General features: G+C 42.2%; 1 long non-coding RNA gene across 1 annotated transcript; it reads right to left on the bottom strand.

Moving 5' to 3' along the window:
* Positions 1–263: 263 nt before the first annotated feature.
* Positions 264–2529, bottom strand: LOC123724402 (uncharacterized). Its single transcript, XR_006756935.2, has 2 exons — positions 2359–2529; positions 264–1525 (listed from the first exon to the last, which is right to left on the bottom strand). It is a non-coding gene; the product is annotated as an uncharacterized LOC123724402 (long non-coding RNA).
* Positions 2530–23654: the final 21125 nt, after the last annotated feature.

Genomic DNA, 23654 nt, shown 5'->3' on the forward strand with positions numbered 1-23654 from the left:
TTTGACTGTGTGATATTAGGTTGCTTCTTGTGTAAATATTTTCTGTCTGGATTTTAATGATTTGTATGTCTTTACTATGTATGTCTTTACTAATGATTTGTATGCCTTTTAAAAAAACATAGCTGATATGGCTTACATGCTTAAACAAATGTGGTTTCTACTGACAATTGAGATGTACAAACTATGGCATAAGGGGACAACAAGCAGATAAGAGGCAATCCACAATTTCGATTAAGACATTAATGAGCGAGCTAGGACGGATGTCAAATCAAATAAAATACAATTTTATTAGTCACATGCGCCGAATGCAACAGGAATAGACCTTTCAGTGAAATGCTTACTTATGATCCCCTACCCAACAATGCAGTTAAAAAAGAAAAAAATACGAATAAGAATAAGAAATAAAAGTAACAAGTCATTAAAGAGCAGCAGTAAAATAACAATAGCGAGACTATATACAGGGGGGTACCGGTACAGAGTCAATGTGCGGGCAGTCGAGGTAATTGAGGTAATATGTACATGTAGGTAGAGTTATTAAAGTGACTATGCATAGATGATAACAACAGAGGGGCAATGCAAATAGTCTGGGTAACCATTTGATTAGATGTTCAGGAGTCTTATGGCTTGGGGGTAGAAGCTGTTTAGAAGCATCTTGGACCTAGACTTGGCACTCCGGTACCGCTTGCCATGCGGTAGCAGAGAGAACAGTCTATGACAAGGGTGGCTGGAGTCTTTGACAATTTTTAGGGCCTTCCTCTGACACCGCCTGGTATAGAGGTCCTGGATGGTAGGAAGCTTGGCCCCAGTGATGTACTGGGCCGTACGCACTACCCTCTGTAGTGCCTTGTGGTCGGAGGTCGAGCAGTTGCCATACCAGACAGTGAGGCAACCAGTCGGGATGCTCTCGATGTTGCAGCTGTAGAACCTTTTGAGGATCTGAGGACCCATGTCAAATATTTTCAGTCTCCTGAGGAGGAAATACGTTTTGTTGTGCCCTCTTCATGGCTGTCTTGGTGTGCTTGGACCATGTTAGTTTGTTGGTGATGTGGACACCAGGGAACTTGAAGCTTTCGACCTGCTCCACTACAGCCCCGTTGATGAGAATGAGGGGGTGCTCAGTCCTCTTTTTCCTGTAGTCCATAATCATCTCCTTTCTCTTGATCACATTGAGGGAGAGGTTGTTGTCCTGGCACCACACTGCCAGGTCTCTGACCTCCTCCCTATAGGCTGTCTCGTCATTGACGATGATCAGGCCTACCACTTTTGAGTAATTGGCAAACTTAATGATGGTGTTGGAGTCGTGCCTGGCCGTGCAGTCATGAGTGAACCATGAGTACAGGAGGGGACTGAGCATGCACTCCTGAGGGGCCCCTGTGTTGAGGATCAGCGTATCGGATGTGTTGTTACCGACCCTTACCACCTGGGGGCGGCCCGTCAGGAAGTCCTTGATCCAGTTGCAGAGGGAGGCGTTTAGTCCCAGGGTCCATAGCTTATTGATGAGCTTTGAGGGCAGTATGGTGTTGCTCTGTGTGTGGAGTACAGGTGGTGAGTTTTTTTCTTTCTGGTTGCACATTTAACATGCTGATAGACATTTGGTAATACTGATTTAAGTTTCCCTGCATTAAAGTCCTCGGCACTAGGAGCGCCGCCTCTGGGTGAGTGTTTTCCTGTTTGCTTATGGCGGAATTCAGCTCATTTATTGCGGTCTTAGTGCCAGCATCAGTCTGTGGTTGTATGTAGACAGCTACGAAAAATACAGATGAAAACTCTCTATGTAGATAGTGTGGTCTACAGCTTATCATGAGATACTCTACCTCAAGTGAGCAAAACCTTGAGACTTCCTTAGATATCGTGCATCAGCTGTTATTTACCAAAATACATAGTCCCCCGTCTTACCAGACGCCAATGTTCTATCCTGCCGATACAGAGTATAACCAGCCAGCTGTATGTTGATAATGTCATCATTCAGCCACAACTCCGTGAAGCATAAGATATTACAGTTTTGAATGTCCCATTGGTAGTTTAATATTCTGCGTAGGTCATCGATTTTATTTCCAAAGATTGCACGTTTGCTAGCAGAATGGATGGCAATGGGGGTTTAGACAATGAAAGCTCTTACAATATTCAGTGATTACATTTCTCTAAAACAGGCTATAGGCTACATGTGCACCACCAAGTCAGAACAGTAGGCTAAGTTTTGAGGGGGAAAGGGACCAAATTATTAGAGTGAGGCACATGAGCTTCTGACAGCTTACTACACAACATACACTTAATATTACTTTCTTAGCTACAGTATACATATCTCCCTGGCATATTACATAATTTATGCAACAGCATACAATACATTTTTGGACTCACCTTGTTGTGCTGTGCTAACTTGAACAGGAAGGTTGCATGGCGTTCCTTGTGGGCAAGTTTTGTCCTCAAACTCCAGCATTTTCTGGATTTATGGTGCTTTCAAGACAACTGGGAACTGTGAAAAAACAAGGTTGAATCATGACTTCAGTGATCTTCAGGTCGGAGCTCTAGAAAGAGGCAAGAGTTACTGACTTGGAATTCAAAGTTGGATGACCGTTCAAAATGTATTTTTCCTGCCGGCGCTCATTTTCTTCCAAGTTCCCAGTTATCTTGAACTCACTGAAATCTGAGATATCCCAGTCCCGAGTTTCCAGTTATTTTGAACATGGCAGAAGTTGTTGGATTGACAGCATGGCCAATGTATTCAACCTATTCTGGCCCATTGTGTTGAATGTTTGTCCTTTTAAGCTTGTAAAAGAGACCCTTAAACACAGACTTTGACCACACACCCAAATCACTGAATAGTAGGCTAGTGATTGCTTTGCAACACTTACAGTTAGCCACTGATTCCTTTCAAACCACTCATTGTTGAATTTGCGATTTCCAACTTGTTGTATAATGTTTATGTCTGATGGCCGATGAGCACCGATACGTTTTATTTATAATTGCTCTTCATATGACAAGGATTGAAAAGGATTTACCAGTAGATTTCGATTCATGAAGATGACTGCTTGTCTAGCTTGCTAGCTAAGATTTTGAAAGTATGATGTTGATATGATCAGTCCAATCAAAGCTACGGTAGATATAACTTGATTTGATGTCATTTTGTCTGTGGCCAATGACCTTGAGCCTTCTTTGATGGGCACTTCTGGCAGCACCCAAGGGTCTTGAATTTTCTACCCCTCTCCTGTAGATTTTGCAGTGATGTAGTGTCCCCCTGAGCGTCAGAACACTGAGCCAATCACAGCGCAACTAGAGAATATTACCAACCCCTACACTCTGTATTTTCCGCTGGCTGCCCCACCACCACAGAAAGCACTGAGCTAGGCTGAAACACCTGCATTTTTGCTCTGCAAAAAACATGTTTGTATGCGGCTTTATTAACTCAATGATTACATTTTTTACATTGGTTGCAAACTGATGTGACAGGTATTAATGCCAAAATGACTGCAAAACAGGCAACACATTGTTTTATATATATATATATATACCCTACCGTTCAAAAGTTTGAGGTGACTTAGAAATGTCCTTGTTTTTGAAAGAAAAGCAAAAAAAATTCATGCAATTATGTTAGCACAGCAGGGTGCGCGCTACTAGCGTTTCAATCGTTGACATCACTTGCTCTGAGACCTTGAAGTAGTTGTTTCCCTTCCCAATGCCTCGTGGGAGACAGTTGTTGATGTGTGCAGAGGGTCCCTGGTTCGAGCGGGACAGAAGCAACACTGTTACATGAGCCTGGTAGACTATACTCCTGTTGTAAAGAAAAGCAATGTGCTTAATATTAGTGAAGTTGAGAAATTAATATAGTAGGCCTAACCTATAGAAAGGTGATGGAATCCTTCTCTTTTTAATAGAGGCCATCACTCTATTTCTCACGCAGTTGCATATCGTCTAGAAATGTTGCGCAACATGAGCTTATGGGTTCTCATGAAATGTTTCATTAGATTTTCGATTTCATTTGCTTTGATGTCAAAGTGATTAGAGGGACAATAGAGTGTCGAACACTATTTCGAACACTCTCAGAGTTTGGGCTCCCGAGTGGCGCAGCGGTCTAAGGAACTGCATCTCAGTGCTAGAGGTGTCACTGCAGTCCCTGATTCGAATCCAGGCTATATCACATCCGGCCGTGATTGGGAGTCCCATAGGGCGGCGCACAATTGTCCCAGCCTTGTCCGGGTTTGGCCAGGGTAGGCCGTCATTGTAAATAAGAATTTGTTCTTAACTGACTTGCCTAGTTAAATAAAAAGAGTTTGGTTAGGGGCAAACTTTATTAAGAATGTAAAACTTTTATACAAGTCACCAACAGCCAAAATCTGCGCTAATGGTCTGATGTCAGATGCCTTCACCCTCCACAGAGGAACACGCCGAGGGTGCGTTATCTCACCTTTGCGCTTCATTCTGTCTTTAGAACCCTTAGCCTGCTTACTTAGAGATGATTAAAGAATACAAGGAATTAAGATTGATAAAGAGACGGTCAAACTAAGCCTCTATGCAGATTGCATACTGCTATCCATGGGTGATTCCATGCCAGGATAGCCCTAAAATACATATTGTTTAGAACAAAAAACTGTTGGAACAAAGAAATGTTGTTTCGAACAAGGACACATTGTATGGAACAATGTACTCTACAAGTACATCCAATTTCCAGAGTGGGCTCTCTGCTAATTTTTAAGATATAATACATTTGATGAGCACCACCAACACAGTGAATGGGAAAATGGATTCATAGGTAACTCCCTTTGCTGGTGATTTGCTGAATGCGCAATCCTAAAGTAGGGCTATGATTGGTTAATAGCCATCCTATAATGTATATGTATAAATGTATAAATTGGGTCATATCTTCAAAGGTACTACAGAGCCCACTCTGGAAATGTGACATGTTTGAAGAGTATATTGTTCCAAACAATATGTCTAAAAATAAGCTAAAGGAAAAAAAATGCTTTTGAGATATTAATATTTTTTATGTTGAATAAATTAACATGATTTTTTTACATTTCTGAATCTAGACATACTCCATATTTTAGAGCACACTATTAGGAGTATAATGACACCAATATGTTATCTGTATCATGTATGGTTCAAGTATCATAGGGTCTTGTATAGGTCTAAAAAGGGTCTAAAATGGCCACTTTCATCATGATGTAAAAATAAAACAAATGGAAAAAGCATGTCAAACACCATTCCTCCCAATGAAGTTTGTATCTGAGAATTGCCAAAACAATCTGAGATACCAAAAATATTTCCGGTCTCTTTGGCAGGGAATTGCCTCCATGTTCCCCTCTTTCCCCCAGGTCTTCCAGTCTAGTTCACTGCTGATGCTAAACTGCTCAGATAACAGTCAGTGAGTTTATCTTACTGGCATAAAAGGACAAATACAGGCAGATGGTCACTCATCAGTCACTGACACACATGCTTGGCCATGCAAAGCTCTATTTTAAAAGATTTGCACTGAAACCATTCTCCAGTTTAACTAGGGGGATGGGACCCAAGAGGGCATAACTGGCAAACTACTCACCCCAGAAGGGGTGTAGGCATCCTGGGAGCTTCTCGACAGAGTCTGGCCTGTTCCTTTCATCTGTGTCACTGCTGCCCATGTTGCTGTTTGTTAAGGAACAGTAGTATATCTCATCATTGCATACTAGAAAAACTTTGACCCGGATTCTCCCATGTTTGCTGGGAGCGTGACAGATTTTTTTCCCAGGGTGTGTGCGTGTGCTCGCACGCCATAGTCATGTGCTCTCTCTGAGTTGAGCTGTAGCCCGGAGATGCCACTCCTTTGCTCATGTGATTAGCGAGGGTGAGGAAAGCCTGAGGGTTCAAGGTTGAGGGTGGATGCTTGCTCCTCTTGCAACTCAGAAGCGCTGAAAGAAGCTTTCTAAACCATGCAAACTTAGATGCCTGCTCAAAAACATTCTAAATATTTATTTCTAGGGAATCTATTTTTATTTCTAGGAAATGTATTGACGTGTACGGGAAGCCATTGAAACCCAAAACCCATGCATTCTGTGTCCTTCTAGCAGAGGGCCTGGTTAAAAGGGAAAAGGGATTGTTCACACAAACCAAACTTGGTGCTGAAGATGAGGTTTAATCCTTTGCCCTGATCTGGCACCTTGATCTGGGCAGCAGTGCCAGCCATGCAGCAGCTTTAGTGATCTAGCTCTGGGCCAGCCACAGGCTGAGAAGAAGCTGTGCTTGGGCCAGGTGCTCCTCTCATCCACATCCTTTCTTCTCATCCCCCGAGGATACAAATGTCAAACTATCTCTCTTTTCAGTTCCTTCCAGGTCCACTGCCTTCTTGTCAACCCTCAGAGAAACAACATGGCTACCATTACCTGACAGTAAAGCCCATTGGTCCTGGGAGTCCTATCAGGCCTGACACTTTCTCTTCTCTCTGACAATGTGGAGCAGAACAGTTGTGTGTGTATCAAACACTGTGACTGTGTAGTCATAGTACAGAAAACATTCAGACAAACACATCAACCTGTTCTTCCCTCCTGTCATGCTTAACAAAAGAAAATGTTACTAAACCTAGTCTAGACTTGTTTGCTAGCAAATACCAAAACTAGGCAAGTCATTGTATGTGATGAATGGGAATTATTCAGAGATGAATTATTCTCATACATTAAGGAGGAAATAGTTGGTGCTGCTTTTAAACTTTTAACCAGTAGACCAGAGCTTAAATATTCACAATGTACAATTAAATGAAGGATAGAATATGAGCCATTCTAAGCTGTAATGGATTGTGTCCATTCTCTTTAGAGAACAATGACAGTTTTACTACTACAAACCTGCTGTGTGTGTTTGTTTTACTGTGAGAACTGTGGTATCCCTATACAGAGAGGTATTACTGTGAAATGAGACATGTTATTGTGCAGGGGAGTATACAATGCAGGGAAATGGCACTTGCTATTTAAACTTCATGTATACTTTCACTCCATCTTCCATTTTAATGCTGCTCTAAAGTACAATCACATACTGTATTGACATCTGAAAGGCTGGTGAAATAATGTGAAAATATAATTTTCTGTCAAGTGAGGTTAGTCACAATCACAGACGTATGAGTGAAAAACCATTGTGAATAAATGGAGGAAATGCATCAGTTTGAGCGAAATCCATTTTCATCACTGAGGCAATAAGTGAACACTAACACAGACTTTGCGGCTGTCAACAGGCTAACATATGGTTCTAGGGTAAGATAATACCTATTCTATCTCCAAAGTCAAAGTTTGAGAGAGTTTTAATTTGGAAGAGAGGGAGAGAAGTGGAGTGAGAGAGAAAGAGTTAGAGATAATTGCAGTGAGAGAGCGACATTGATAGAGGGAGAGCGAGAGAGGGGTGTGTGTTGGGATTGTGTATGAGCCTGTGTGTTTGTGTTTTTCTGGCGTTCATCCGGTTTGGCTGACTATTGGATCCGTGAGTAGGCAGCTTTTCAGCATGGATCCCTGCAACCAACCAAGCAGGTCTTGATCTCTGTGTGCGCCACCTGTTGATTACCATAGTAGTTCGGCCCTGCTCCGCTTGCTGTTCTCCAAGCACCAAGTCACCATACTGTACTGATCTTGCCAAACACCTTCTCTGCACAACCAATAAACCACAATGATATATCCCAAGAGAGTTACCTAAAGCTTATGTAGTTTTAATTGTATTCTGTGACATGATCTGACTGTTATTATACAGTAATGTTAGATGGTTCAGTAATTTATAGTCTGTATAAATGTAGGACATTGAGTTGTATAATGTAGACTTCTATAGAAGTGTATCTGTGTGGATAATGATTTGATACCGTGATAAAGCAGAGGATCCTACTGAGCAGAGACTAATAGATTCCCCTTCTGTTTCAGATGTTTTGCTGATGCTGGTATCAGTTACAGTTAAACTGTTGCCATGGAAGATTCACCATGTCCACAGATTTTGTGTTCATCATTTGATTCTGAGAACAAATCTCTTGGTTTATCGCTGTTTCAGATCTATTTCAGTCAAGCCACACGCTTTAGTGTGTTTTTATTTTCGTACTGTAATTTGATCCTAGTTTAAACTACAATGTGTCAACCAGACCTGGGTGCAAATACATGTGTATATGATTATTTATTATTGAAATACTTATTTTCTGTGTATTTGAGTATTTTCCAAAAATGTGGCCCGAATAGACTACTTCTATTGGAAGTACTTGAAAGTATTTTAAAATAATTTCCTATAAATAGCTTACAATTTTAAAGTATTTTCAAATACTTATCTCAAATACTATTTTCAAATACCTGGGTTAAATGCATGGGTCTGTATTTGAGTCAGTGTATTGGAGTATTTTCAAATACATGACAACACTTTCCAAGTGTATTTCCAAATAAAACATATCGGAATTCTTACATCAAAAGGTATGTGAAAGTAACTGAGATATTTGAAATAGCATTTGAACCCAGGTCTGGTGTCAACAAAGGAATGACCTGAGAGATTGCTGAAGCAAAAATAACCCTCCAGGTCAGATTTATTTTTGCTTACACATTCTCATTTACATCAAATCTAATCATATTTGTCATATACACAGTTTACAGCAGGTATAAAATGTACAGTGAAATGCTTGTGTGCTAGCTCCCTCAACATTGCAGTTCAATAATCAATATCAATAATAGAGTGAAATAAAAAATAGAAGAGGCAGTATGCCTAGTAATAGTCTGATATGTACACAATACACTCTTGGAAAAATGGGTTCCAAAAGGGTTCTTCGGCTGTCCACATTGTAGAACCCTTTCTGGTTTGAGGTAGATCCCTTTTTCATTCCAGGTAGAACTCTTTTGGGTTCCATGTAGAACCCTCTGTGGAAAGGGGTTCTACATGTATCTCAAAAGGGTTCTACCTAGTACCAAAAGGGTTCTACCTTGAACCAAAAAGGTTTCTTTAAAGGGTTCTTCTGTGGGGACAGTCGAAGAACCCTTTTAAGTTCTAGATAGCACCTTTTTTTCTAAGAGTGTAGGATATACAGTATAGATAATGAATGTGCTATGTCAAGTATAACTGTATTTACAAATATAAAGTGAGTAGTGTCTTGGTCGCGCAGTTGAATAAATGGTATATAATAGAATAGCAGGGCAGACTGTGTGCTTGTGTGTGTTTGTTAATTGGTGGTTGTGTGTGTTTGTGCTTGCGTGTGCTTGTGTGTAAGGGTTGGATGTGTAGAGTCAGTGCAGATAGTCTCTAAGGTCCAGATAGTCTCTATTGTGCAAATAGTCACAAAGGTGCAGGTCTGTGGAGAGAAACAGCTAGGGTTAGCGGTTCAGCACTGATGGCCTGGTGGTAGAAGTTGTCTCGGAGCCTGTTGGTCCGAGACCTAATGCTCCAATGCCGCATGCCAGATTGTAACCGAGTGAACAGTTCGTGGCTCGTGTGACTGGAGTCCTTCACGATCTTCCGGGCCTTCCTCAAACACCACCTGGGAGCTCCACTCCGTGATGTATTGGGCCGCACGCACCACCCTCAGTAGAGCCTTGTGGTTGAGGGCAGTGCAGTTGCCGTACCAGGCAGTGATGTAGCCGGTCACGATGCTCTCAATGGTTCAGCTGTAGAACTTCTTGAGGATCTGAGGGCCCATGACAAATGTTTTCAGTTGCCTGATGTTGAAGAGGCACCTGTTGCACCTTCTTCACCATGGTGTCTGTGTGATTTATCAATGTCAGGTGCTCTGTGCACACCATGCAACTTGAAGCTTTTGACCATCTCCACAATGCCTAGGATTTAGGTAACAAAAACATACATTTGTGTATCAACAAAGGTATGGCCAGAGGGAGGGTGCCTGTGAGGGTTCCTGCAGGGCAGATTTCATGCATTCTTCGTTTATTTTTGCTTACACATTATTATTTACAACAATGACTAGGATATAGGTTCTTACTTACAATAATGACTAGGATTTAAACTTTTAACATGCTCATCCTTCTCAAGATATCATTACCAACTTCCGGTTAGTGCTGGGTGGTGTAAAAGCACCAACAACATAAAACTGCTTCCCCTTTCAATGTTAACCTTTTTCAATCACATCGCCATAAACGTCTTTTCATCCCAGCTGAAAAGGACCTGCCTGGGAAACTCAAGCTATGACCCCTGTATGATATAATCCATCAGAAGTCACATTCACCGTGGTCCAGAGTACAGTTCTATAGAGGCAGACCTCACTCCTACTTATTTCCCCTCTCTCATGGCAGTCAGACGTGTTAAATACTGCTCATCAGGCCCATGTTGACAGGTTTACGACAGATCACAAACACTTCATTCTGTTGTGTAAAGATGTGGATGGGGTCATGTGGGGTCTATAAAACAAGAGGAAATGCCGGGCACACAATCCTCCCTGTTGCAGTGGCACCTCGTAAACAAAACTTGTTATAGTCCCTCATTTTGCAGTTATAAGGTCTCAAGGGATGCTGTTGCCATAGTTAGCATGTGACTGGAAATGGAACATAGAACTAATGCGACTGGACTCTGCTCTACCCTCTGAATGGTTCATACTGGGATAGCGGTGCCCATGGTTCAGTCCTCTTTTTTTGCCACAGCGATATCCACTTTCTCTCTGTCTGTCAGTGGTGATTCTCTGAACCTCCATCACCTTGGACTGGATAAATCCATCGACTACCTCTCCAACTGATACACATGGTCCCCTCCCTTTGTACAGTTCTCTTTTTTTGTCATCTGAATTCGAGAGGGTTCCTGACCAACCAACCAGATAGAACTCCAGCCAATGACACTGGTAAAACATCCCTCCCTTCCCTTCTGCATTTACCTGACATACTGCATTAACCACCCCTTAAAAGGTCCCGAACAGTCATTTTGATTCCCATGTAAAATAACCTTTTGAGTGACTAAAATATCACCCATAACATTGTTTGGGGATAGAAACTCAATTTTTTGGGGAAAAAGTACTAGGAAGTTTGAAAAGACAGGCTGAAAGGTGGGGAGCTTATATTATTAAGCTTGCCTTGATTGACAGCTCTCTGAAACGCCTATGTCAAAAAACTTGGATACAGTGAGCGGTGTTGCAGTAAAATCAGCTCATGCAAATTTGGTGATATGCTAAGCAACTTAAGCAACTAAATGTTTTATATACACCTCCCGTTTGGCATGTCTCTTATGATGCGTTTCACAGTAGCACTGACGGATGTGTTGACATGACAACTGCGTCAGAGTTATGAACGACCCTTCGACCCTTTTGTTCCAAACTGGCTGAAGACCTAGCTAGCCAGTAACTAGCTAACACCAGACACAGATGAACGGGTAGACATATACAGTTGAAGTCAGGAGTTTACATACATTTAGGTTGGAGTCAATAAAACTCCGTTTTTCAACCACTCCACAAATTTCTTGTTAACAAACTACTCTGTTGGCAAGTCAGTTAGGACATCTACTTTGTGCATGACATAAGTCATTTTTCCAACAACTGTTTACAGACAGATTATTTCACTTATAATTCATTGTATTACAATTCCAGTGGGTCAGAAGTTTACATACATTAAGTTGACTGGGCCTTTAAACAGCTTGGAAAATTCAAGAAAATGATGTCATGGCTTTAGAAGCTTCTGATAGGCTAATCGACATATTTTGAGTCAATTGGAGGTGTACCTGTGGATTTATTTCAAGGTCTACCTTCAAACTCAGTGCCTCTTTGCTTGACATCATGAGAAAATCAAAAGAAATCAGCCTTAGAAGAAGAATTTTAGACCTCCACAAGTCTGGTTCATCCTTGGGAGCAATTTCCAAACGCCTGAAGGTACCACGTTCATCTGTACAAAGAATAGGACGCAAGTATAAACAACATGGGACCACGTAGCCTTCATACCGCTCAGGAAGGAGACGCGTTCTGTCTCCTAGAGATGAATGTACTTTGGTGCGAAAAGTGCAAATCAATCCCAGAACAACAGCAAAGGACACTGTGAAGATTCTGGAGGAAACGGGTACAAAAGTATCTATATCCACAGTAAAACGAGTCCTATATCGACATAACCTGAAAGGCCGCAGCAAGGAAGAAGCCACTGCTCCAAAACTGCCATTGAAAAAGCCAGACTGTAGTTTGCAACTGCACATGGGGACAAAGATCGTTCTTTTTGGAGAAATGTCCTCTGGTCTGATGAAACAAAAATAGAAATGTTTGGCCATAATGACCATCGTTATGTTTGGAGGAAAAAGGGGGAGGCTTGCAAGCCGAAGAACACCATCCCAACCGTGAAGCACGGGGGTAGCAGCATCATGTTGTGGGGTTGCTTTGCTGCAGGAGGGACTGGTGCACTTCACAAAATAGATGGCATCATGAGGGAGGAAAATTATGGGGATATATTGAAGCAACATCTCAAGACATCAGTCAGGAAGTTAAAGCTTGCTCGCAAATGGGTCCTCTAAATGGACAATGACCCCAAGCATACTTCCGAAGTTGTGGCAAAATGGCTTAAGGACAACAAAATCATGGTATTGTAGAGGCCATCACAAACCCCTGACCTCAATCCCATAGAAAATTTGTGGGCAGAACTGAAAAAGCGTGTGCGAGCAAGGAGGCCTACAAACCTGACTCAGTTGCTCCAGCTCTGTCAGGAGGAATGGGCCAAATTTCACCCAACTTATTGTGGGAAGCTTGTGGAAGGCTACCCGAAACATTTGACCCAAGTTAAACAATTGAAAGGCAATGCTACCAAATACTAATTGAGTGTATGTAAACTTCTGACCCACTAGGAATGTGATGAAAGAAATAAAAGCTGAAATAAATCCTTCTCTGTCATGTCACGTTCTTAAAATAAAGTGGGAACCAGTAATTTTATGATCAAACTTTATCAATGTAGAAGCAACAGTCCTTTTTCAGACTTTGGTCATTGATCTGTTTTCATCCAGATATCATCCAATTTCATGAAAAACTTGATTTTGACTGTTCATGGAATTTGAAGGTTATATGTTGTTCTCAGGTATTTTGTTTCCCACAATTATTTTTCCGTATTGCATTGACACAAGCCTATCTGCACAATGGGTTTTTCAGTTGAGATGTATACTCTGTCTCCAACCAAGAGAGTGACACACATGTTTACAGCATTTTTGGAAAAAGCTTGGTCCCAGTGTTTGAGGAGTAGTTCCTACTATAGGTGTCTGTCTGTTACCGCAGATGAGAAGTTCTGTTAACACCAACCTCCTCTCCTTCTCCTTCTCTATTTCTCCTATTTTTTTGTCTGTTGAGTTGTGGGAGGGTGTGCGGAACTCAAAGTCCTCTAAAACTGTTTGGACAGGCGAGAGGAACAAAGAGGCATTGTGGCTGTGTCAGACTCACAGCCACTGATATGGGACGAATGGGAAAGGAGGCTCCTTGGGGGATGTCCATTAAATCACATTCACAACCTATAACAACCCCCACCTCCCAACTTGGGAGGCTGGCCTTCTAGGCAGAGTTGCAAAGAAAAAGCCACTTTTCAGGCTGGCCAAGAAAAAGAAAAGATGAAGTGGGGCAAAAGAACACAGACACTGGACAGAGGAACTCTGCCTAGAAGGCCAGCATCCTGGAGTTGCCTCTTCACAGTTGATGTTGAGACTGGTGTTTTGCTGGTACTATTTAATGAAGCTGCCAGTTGAGGACTGTTTCTCAAACTAGACACTCTTATGTACTTGTCCTCTTGCTCAGTTGTGCACCGGGGCCTCCCACTCCTCTTTCTATTCTGGTTAGAGCCAATTTGCACTTTTCTGTGAAGGGAGTAGTACACAGCGTTGTACGAGATCTTCAGTTTCTTGGGAATTTCTCGCATGGAATAGCCTTAATTTCTCAGAACAAGAATAGACTGATGAGTTTCAGAAGAAAGGTCTTTGTTTCTGGTCATTTTGAGGCTGTAATCAAACCCACAAATGCTGATGCTCTAGATACTCAACTAGTCTAAAGAAGGCCAGTTGTATTGCTTCTTTAATCAGAACAACAGTTTTCAGCTGTGCTAACATAATTGCAAAAGGGTTTTCTAATGATCAATTAGCCTTTTAAATTGATACACTTGGATTAGCTGTTTCCCGCTACAACAGTCATTTACAACATGTCTACACTGTATTTCTGATCAATTTGATGCTATTTTAATGGTGAGGACGAATGTGGAGGATGTGTTGGGACCAACCCTTACCACCTGGGTGCGGCCTGTCAGGAAGTCCAGGATCCAGTTGCAGAGGGAGGTGTTTAGTCCCAGGGTCCTTAGCTTAGTGATGAGCTTTGAGGGCACTATGGTGTTGAATGCTGAGCTGTAGTCAATGAAAAGCATTCTCACATAGGTGTTCCTTTTGTCCAAGTGGGAAAGGGCAGTGTGGAGTGCAAGATTGCATCATCTGTGGATCTCTTCGGGCGGTTTGCAAATTGGAGTGGGTCTAGTGTTTCTGGGATGATGGTGTTGATGTGAGCCATGACCAGCCTTTCAAAGCACTTCATGGCTACAGACGTGAGTGCTACGGGTCGGTAGTCATTTAGGCAGATTACCTTAGTGTTCTTGGGCACAGGGACTATGGTGGCCTGCTTGAAACATGTTGGTATTACGGAAACAGTCAGGGACAGGATGAAAATGTCTGTGAAGACACTTGCCAGTTGGTCAGCGCATACTCGGCGTACACGTCCTGGTAATTCGTCTGGCCCCGCGGCCTTGTGAATGTTGACCTGTTTAAAGCTCTTACTCACATCGGCTACGGAGAGCGTGATCACACAGTGATCCAGAACAGCTGATGCTCTCATGCATGTTTCAGTGTTACTTGCCTCGAAACGATTATAGAAGTAATTTAGCTCGTCTGGTAGGATCGTGTCACTGGGCAGCTCGTGGCTGTGCTTCCCTTTGTAGACTGTAATAGTTTGCAAGCCCTGCCACATCAGACGATCGTTGGAGGCAGTGTAGTACGATTCAATCTTAGTCCTGTATTTAAGCTTTTCCTGTATGATGGTTCGTCGGAGGGCGTAGCTGGATTTTTTTTTAAGGTTCCGTGTTAGAGTCCCGCTCTTTGAAAGCAGCAGCTCTACCCTTTAGCTCGGTGCGGATGTTGCCTGTAATCCATGACTTCTGGTTGGGGTATGTACATACAGTCACTGTGGGGGGACGTCATCGATGCATTTATTGATGAAGCCAGTGACGGATATGGTGTACTCCTCAATGCCATCAGAAAAATCCCGGAACATATTCCAGTCTGTGCTAGTAAAACAGTCCTGTAAGTTAGCATCTGCTTCATCTGACCACTTTCTTATTGATTGAGTCACTGGTGCTTCCTGTTTTAGCTTTTGCAGGAGCATAGAATTATGGTCAGATTTGCCAAATGGAGTGCGAGGGAGCTTTGTACACATCTCTGTGTGTGGAGTAAAGGCGGGCTAGAGTTTTTTTCCTCAGGTTGCACATTTAACATGCTGGTAGAAATTAGGTAAAAAGGATTTAAGTTGCCCTGCATTAAAGTCCCCGGCCAGTAGGAGCACCGCCTCTGGATGAGCGTTTTCCTGTTTGCTTTTTATTTTACTAGGCAAGTCAGATAAGAACAAATTCTTATTTTCAATGATGGCTCAGGCAATTAACTGCCTTGTTCAGGGGCAGAACGACCGATTTTTACCTCGTCGATTCGATCTTACAACCTTTCACTTACTAGTCCAACGCTCTAACCACTAGGCTACCTGCTGCCCCTGTATGGCTGTATACAGCTCATTGGGTGCGGTATTAGTGCCAGCGTTGGTTTGTGGTGGTAAATAGACAGCTACAAAGAATATAGATGAAATCATCTAGGTAAATAGTGTGGTAAACGGCTTATAATGAGATAGTCTACCTCAGGTGAGCAAAATTAGATTTTATGCACCAGCTGTTGTTTACAAATATAGATAGACCACCACCCCTTGTCTTACCAGAGGCTGCTGTACTATCCCGCTGAAAAAGCATAAAACCCGCCAGCTGTATGTTATTCATGTCGTCGTTCAGCCACGACTCGGTGAAACATAGGATAGTACAATTTTAGGGGACTGTAAAACGGCAGTCATCTCCTCTGCAGCTTGCAGAGTGCTGCTATTATGTTACCCATAGCATCAGCATCACAATGCAGTATGTGTCTACAGCTTTGATGTTATTGTACCTATGACGTTGTAGCTAAGGATCAATGTGGGGTCAACAGAGAATGTGATAAGAGTTCCATCCCTCATGTCAGGGTGCCATGGAATCCTTCATACACTAGACTAGAGGAATGAACTGGCCATTCATTATCACTGACATTCATCACTAAAAGATTGACTACCATGGTATTCAGTTACAACATCATCTTGTTATGTCTCTCACTCAGTTTCTCTGTCTTTTTTTCTTCTTAATTTTCCCTCTTTCTAACCAAAGCACATACAAACATTTACTCACACTGCACACACGCAGGCTGTGGGGACTGTAAGGGTCATGGGAGAGAAGATGGGACATAGTTGTTATTTTATTTGGACCCTGCGGACAAGCATATGTGGCATGAAGCACAGTAGAGGCTCTGTTTTAGGGGAGATAGTGGATGGGGTCAATGTCCCCTCAACTGTTTAACTTCCAGTAAAGAAATGTCTTTACTTGAATTAGGTGTGCTTCTTGAAAGCAAGGAAAACTTTATAAATCCGACATACTTCTCCGTATTTACCTTCCACTGGCACCTGTAGAGTCAAACCTGTAAAAGCTAGTTTAACCCTCTCACCACAGGCTCAGATAAATGAAAACAGTAAGTATGGTGAAAAGGACAGTATATGTGACCGTCTGCCTTGATTCGGTCTTATGTAGCAAAATATGAAATTGTGTTTTTTACATTGGATGAAAGCAGAGACACAGACCTACAAAATGATATCTCATACACGGCATTTGAGGAACAATGGGAAAGTTATTCTGCTTTGAAAGTTGATAAACTTGTAATCTTTGAATGTTTTGGTACACCTACTGGAGAGCTTTTCTTTGTCTATTAAAACCTATTGATTTTAAGAAATTTAGCTTAATTAATTTGATTAATATTATGGTGTTTCTATTCCAAGAAAAAAGAAAAACGAAGCCCTCAGGGTTTCTGTTAGGAAAATATGGCTTTGTACAATGTGACCTGTCGGTAGTAGGCTACAGTACTAAGAGCAAAATAATCCTAACATTCCCACACCCTAATTGTAGTCTAACCAATACCCAAATGGAGATTCAGTGAATATAAAAATCTCATTGATTTATCAAGACCAGTCCCCATGCTTGTCTCAGAGCAGCGCAAAACGGTGCTGAAATAGTTGTCCACATGTGGGTAAGCTATTGCTTCAAATCTCTCTCTTGCACATGCACACGCACTTGCTGTCTTGACCTCTGAATGCTCGGCTATTTTTTTTATTGATTTATTTCACCTTTATTTAACCAGGTAGGCAAGTTGAGAACAAGGTCTCATTTACAATTGCGACCTGGCCAAGATAAAGCAAAGCAGTTCGACAACATACAACAACACAGAGTTACACATGGAGTAAAAACAAACATACAGTCAATAATACAGTACAAAAATAAGTCTCTATACAATGTGAGCAAATTAGGTGAGATAAGGGAGGTAAAGGCAAAAAGGCCATGGTGGCAAAGTAAATAGAATATAGCAAGTAAAATACTGGAATGGTCGATTTGTAGTAGAAGAAAGTGCAAAGTAGAAATAGAAATAATGTGGTGCAAAGGAGCAAAATAAATAAATAAATAAATACAGTAGGGGAAGAGGTAGTTGTTTGGGCTAAATTATAGATGGGCTATGTACAGGTGCAGTGATCTGTGAGCTGCTCTGACAGCTGGTGCTTAAAGCTAGTGGGGGAGATAAGTGTTTCCAGTTTCAGAGATTTTTGTAGTTCGTTCCAGTCATTGGCAGCAGAGAACTGGAAGGAGAGACGGCCAAAGGAGGAATTGGCTTTGGGGGTGACCAGAGAGATATACCTGCTGGAGCGCGTGCTACAGGTGGGTGCTGCTATGGTGACCAGTGAGCGGAGATAAGGGGGGAATTTACATAGCAGGGTCTTGTGGATGACCTGGAGTCAGTGGGTTTGGCGACGAGTATGAAGCGAGGGCCAGCCAACGAGAGCGTACAGGTTGCAGTGGTGGGTAGTATATGGGGCTTTGGTGACAAAATGGATGGCACTGTGATAGACTGCATTCAGTTTGTTGAGTAGGGTATTGGAGGCTATTTTGTAAATGACAACGCCGAAGTCGAGGATCGGTAGGATGGTCAGTTTTACGAGGGTATGTTTGGCAGCATGAGTGAAGGATGCTTTGTTGCGAAATAGGAAGCCAATTCTAGATTTAACTTTGGATTGGAGATGTTTGATGTGAGTCTGGAAGGAGAGTTTACAATCTAACCAGACACCTAGGTATTTGTAGTTGTCCACATATTCTAAGTCAGAACCGTCCAGAGTAGTGCTGGACAGGCGGGCAGGTGCAGGCAGCGATCGGTTGAAGAGCATGCATTTAGTTTTACTTGTATTTAAGAGCAGTTGGAGGCCACGGAAGGTGAGTTGAATGGCATTGAAGCTCATCTGGAGGGTTGTTAACACAGTGTCCAAAGAAGGGCCAGAAGTATACAGAATGGTGTCGTCTGCGTGGAGGTGGATCAGAGAATCACCAGCAGCAAGAGCGACATCATTGATGTATACAGAGAAAAGAGTTGGCCCAAGAATTGAACCCTGTGGCAACCCCCTAGAGACTGCCAGAGGTCCGGACAACAGGCCCTCCAATTTGACACACTGAACTCTATCAGAGAAGTAATTGGTGAACCAGGCGAGGGAATCATTTGAGAAACCTATGAGGTGCTGACCGGTTGCACACTCTATAACCACTGTTTATATTATTTGACCCTGCTGGTTATCTATGAATGTTTGAACAGCTTGAAAAATGATCTAGCCTTTATTGCCATGTACTCTTGCAATCTCCAACCAGTTCAGATTTAAGTATATCCTTTGTATGACAGACGCCTTTAGTGAGAGGTCTGTTGCTTTAATATTTAATCATTTCTGCCCTCCAAATTCATATTCATTATACAAATAGGCTCATGTGTACCTCGATATTGGGGGTGTGCCATGCGGCCGTGCCTAACAGGGAAAGGGGGTGCGCCATGTGGACTTGCCTAATGGGGAAAGGGGTGATGGAGCCGGTCGGGCACAACCCAGGTAACATGGAGATGCGGGGATCCGAGCTCGGGAGAGAGCTGAAGCCACCCTCCCAACCCTCCCGGCCCAGAACCCCACGCTGAGGAAAGGGAGAAGCAGAGGGCGTGGGCCCCCTACCCTACCCAGTCCTCAGAGAGTCATCGATACTCCCATCGTTTACCCGTGCTTCATAGGTCTGTTTCGCTTGATGGCCCTCGGTTCTGCACTTGCTAGATGGCCCTCTGACCTGCAACCGTTTTCTACAGTTATATATGTGTTCCCTTTCTTGTAGTGTATCTTACTGCCGTTTTACTATCATCCTGGGCTTATAGATCGAGTCAATCCTTCATCAGATGAATCGCAACATGTCAGCTAAAGCGATTTAATTCATGAACGCATTTGAACGTTTTTAATATTGTGATAAAGAGCAAAACTCCTGTCAAGAGAATTAACATTACAGTTACACTAACTGGCAGGTTAATCACACAATTGTAAGAGAACTGGTGAAGAAAGGTACCCCTCTACAAACACATTCTTTACCGGAATCTCTAAATGAAAACACTGGCAGATCCATAAAATTTCCTTCTACAGTATTAGATCTAATTACATTTAAAGGATTCTAAATTAATATCTAAGGGGCTTTAATACAATTATAAGCAACAATTTGTTTACTTTCATTAGCCTACTTTGTTCCAATATTTCTGCCATTCAGTGATGTTAATTCCCATAGTAATTCATTATGGATCCATAACGAAATAAACATCTGCATTTTGAAAGAATATTTTTATCATTATTTTATTAACAAAAGCATAAAGATGTTGATGAAGAAAAACAGTACTGTACAGTATATGCTTTATCCAACATTTTGCGGTTGCATGAGGTCGCCCACACACACTTTAAGCATTTTGATAATAAAGCATTTAATGCATATTGAAGATAGAACCCGCCTGCATATGTTTATTAGGCTACTGTGCAAGTAAACAAGTAAACATAGTCTAGAGTACATAAAGTAGTAAACATAGTAAAGTGCCTAATTCCTTACATAAGGGAGAGCGGCCATGTCTAGACTTTCTCTGTGACCTCAAGTACTCATTAACTCGGTCTTTAATGCTTTTTCCCGGTTGCATCAGTCATGGACAGAAACTTCTGAGACACAGTATTAATGATAAACACCGGGAGGTTTACTGGTAAGCCACATTTGCCTCGGGATCCATCCCAGTTGGTATTCTGTGTCCACTCGTGGTATCCCTCTTTGGTTACACATCCTTGGAACAGCAGAACAGCATAATGGTCCGGATGGCCATTGCTGTGCCTGGTGAGCAGTTCATCAAGTTCTGTTGTCAGAAGGGGAATGGAAATGCCAGGGTGAACCGACAACCTGACGAACCCGCCACGTATGTTGACTCTGCCTGTCGTAGGTGAAGTTCCAGATCTTACAAGTGTGCCTGGCATGGATTGTGACTCCATCTCGTTCCTCGCCCTCTTCAACGCATCATTCTCTGCCTGACTCTCCGCCAATGCCGCCTGACTCTCCGCCAATGACAAATGACTCTCCGCCAACGACGAGTGACTCTCCACCAATACCGCCTGGCTCTGGAGCAATGCATCAGCTGTCCTCCATATCTCTGCCCTCAGATAATGTTTCTATTTCTGCTGGTCTGCCTTCAATGATTCGATCTCAGTCTTCAAAGTTAGAATCTGATCCATGTGCACTTTCATCAGATGAGCAGAATGGTACCGCCCTGAGCCCCCATCGAATACAGTGGGCTATGATAGAAACGGTAGATCAATTAAGAGTTAAAAGTGACGCCAACACACAAATGCTGCGTACACATGTTAAGAATCTAGCAAAACTAACCGCTTTCTTGGCAACCAAGCGTTTTTTCAGTGTGGGCCGTTGTCCAGCCCTTTATCCACTTATCTCCACGGATGGTTGTCGGCATGGTTGTACGCTCTGCAAAACCACATTCACATTTTTAGTACACAATTATCGATTTTATTACAGAGTACACCTACACATTGACAGGCTATATACATTTTTTTTAAAGACAATGCACTGAAACCAAAATACCTTTAGTTTTGGTGATCCTCTCAGCTCCGGCTCATTTTTCAAGTCCTCTGGTGGTTACAATCCTAACCCTGGAACAGGTAGCACCATAGAAAGAAACTGGCTTGATGAAAACAATGTCCATTTAGCCTGTTCTCTTCGGTCGCATTTTGTTTTTAGATAAACAGCTCGTTTTTGAATGGTAACTGTGTGAAGGATGGAGTTTGGGGTCGGTGTGGAATACTGGAAAGGTGTGACTTTCAGGTTACAATAGGCCACAAGTATACAGTAGATCGCCATTTATCATCACTTTGATTATGCTGTAACAACATATTGTAGCACCGTGACTGGGATATCTATTCATTTAAGTGAGCCGATTAGGGCTTTCAGGAGGAATGGAAAATCTACTGAAGACATTTTAAAAATACTGGTAGACTTAGGGATTTTGGTCACGGACAGTGCTATTCGCAAAAACTATTATCAGATGCCTATGTTACACCAAAAGCGAAAGCCCTGGAAAATGAACAGCTACAGTAGGCTACAATACTGTACAGTAGGCCTAATGATGCTAAAAATACAGTGCCTTGCAAAAGTATTCACCCCCCTTTGCGTTTTTCCTAATTTGTGGCATTACAACCTGTAATTGAAATTGATTTTTATTTAGATTTCATGTAATGGACATACACAATATAGGCAAAATTTGTGAAGTGAAATAAAAACAATTACTTGTTTCAAGATATTCTCGAAAATAAAAAACGTAAAAGTGGTGCGTGCATATGTAATCCCCACCTTTGCTATGAAGCCCTTAAATAAGATCTGGTACAACCAATTACCTTCAGAAGTCGCATATTTAGTTAAATAAAGTTCACCTGTGTGCAATCTGTGTCACATGATCTGTCACATGATCTCAGTTTATATACACCTGTTCTGAAAGGCCCCAGAGTCTGCAACACCACTAAGCAAGGGGCAACAATAAGCAAGCGACACAATGAAAACCAAGGAACTCTCCAAACAGGTCACGGACAAAGTTGTGGAGAAGTACAGTTCAGGGTTGGGCTATACAAAAATATCCGAAACTTTGAACATCCCACGGAGCACCATTAAATCCATTATACATTTTTTTTAAGAATATGGCACCACAGCAAACCTGCCAAGAGGGCCGCCCACCAAAACGTACATACCAGGCAAGGAGGGCATTAACCAGAAAGGCAACAAAGAGACCAAAGATAACCCTGAAGGAGATGCAAAGCTCCACAGTGGAGATTGGAGTATCTGTCCATAGGACCACTTTAAGCCGCACACTCCACAGGGCTGGGCTTTACAGAAGAGTGGCCAGAAAAAAAGCCATTGCTTAAAGAAAGAAATAAGCAAACACGTTTGGTGTTCGCCAAAAGACATGTGGGAGACTCCACAAACATATGGAAGAAGGTACTCTGGTCAGATGAGACTAAAATTTAGCTTTTTGGCCATCAAGGAAAATGCTATGTCTGGCGCAAACTCAACACCTCTCATCACCCCGAGAACACTATCCCTACAGTGAAGCATGGTGGTGGCAGCATCATGCTGTGAGGATGTTTTTCATCGTCAGGGACTGGGAAACTGGTCAAAATTGAAGGAATTATGGATGGCGCTCAATACAGTGAAATTCTTGACGGAAACCTGTTTCAGTCTTCCAGAGATTTGAGACTGGGGCGGGGGTTCCCCTTCCAGCCGGATAATGACCCTAAGCATACTGCTAAAGCAACACTTGAGTGGTTTAAGGGGAAACATTTAAATGTCTTGGAATGGCCTTGTCAAAGCCCAGACCTCAATCCAATTGGAAATCTGTGGTATGACTTAAAGATTGCTGTACACCAGCAGAACCCATCCAACTTGAAGGAGCTGGAGCAGTTGTGCCTTGAAAAATGGGCAAAAATCCCATTGGCTATATGTGCCAAGCTTATAGAGACATACCCCAAGAGACTTGCAGCTGTAATAGCTGCAAAAGGTGGCTCTACCAAGTATTGACTTTGGTGGGGTGAATAGTTATGCACGCTCAAGTTTTCAGTTTTTTTGTCTTATTTCTTGTTTGTTTCACAATAAAACATATTTTGCATCTTCAAAGTGGTAGGCATGTTGTGTAAATCAAATGATACAAACTCCCCAAAAATCAATTTTAATTCCAGGTTGTAAGTCAACAAAATATGAAAAATGCCATGGGGGTGAATACTTTTGCAAGCCACTGTAATGCTTAAATAAATAAACTGCTGGTCTTTACTGTATGCTGCCCATTTTTACATTGTATTCCATTTCCAGCGTGACTATTCAAGCGATCGACTCACTGATGGATGAAGATGATAAGCGATTGGCAAAGGCCATCTGTAATCTGCTGGCATCACGGCACAGCATCAACATCGCTCTAATCACAGTCAGAAGACAGTTGAAGAAACTTGCATGGACTTATGATAATGGCCCTAGGACCATGCTTCAGGACTACCTGACCTGATGACCCCT

This window comes from Salmo salar, chromosome 10 (assembly GCF_965601325.2).
Source record: "Salmo salar chromosome 10, fSalSal1, whole genome shotgun sequence".
NCBI lineage: Eukaryota > Metazoa > Chordata > Actinopteri > Salmoniformes > Salmonidae > Salmo > Salmo salar.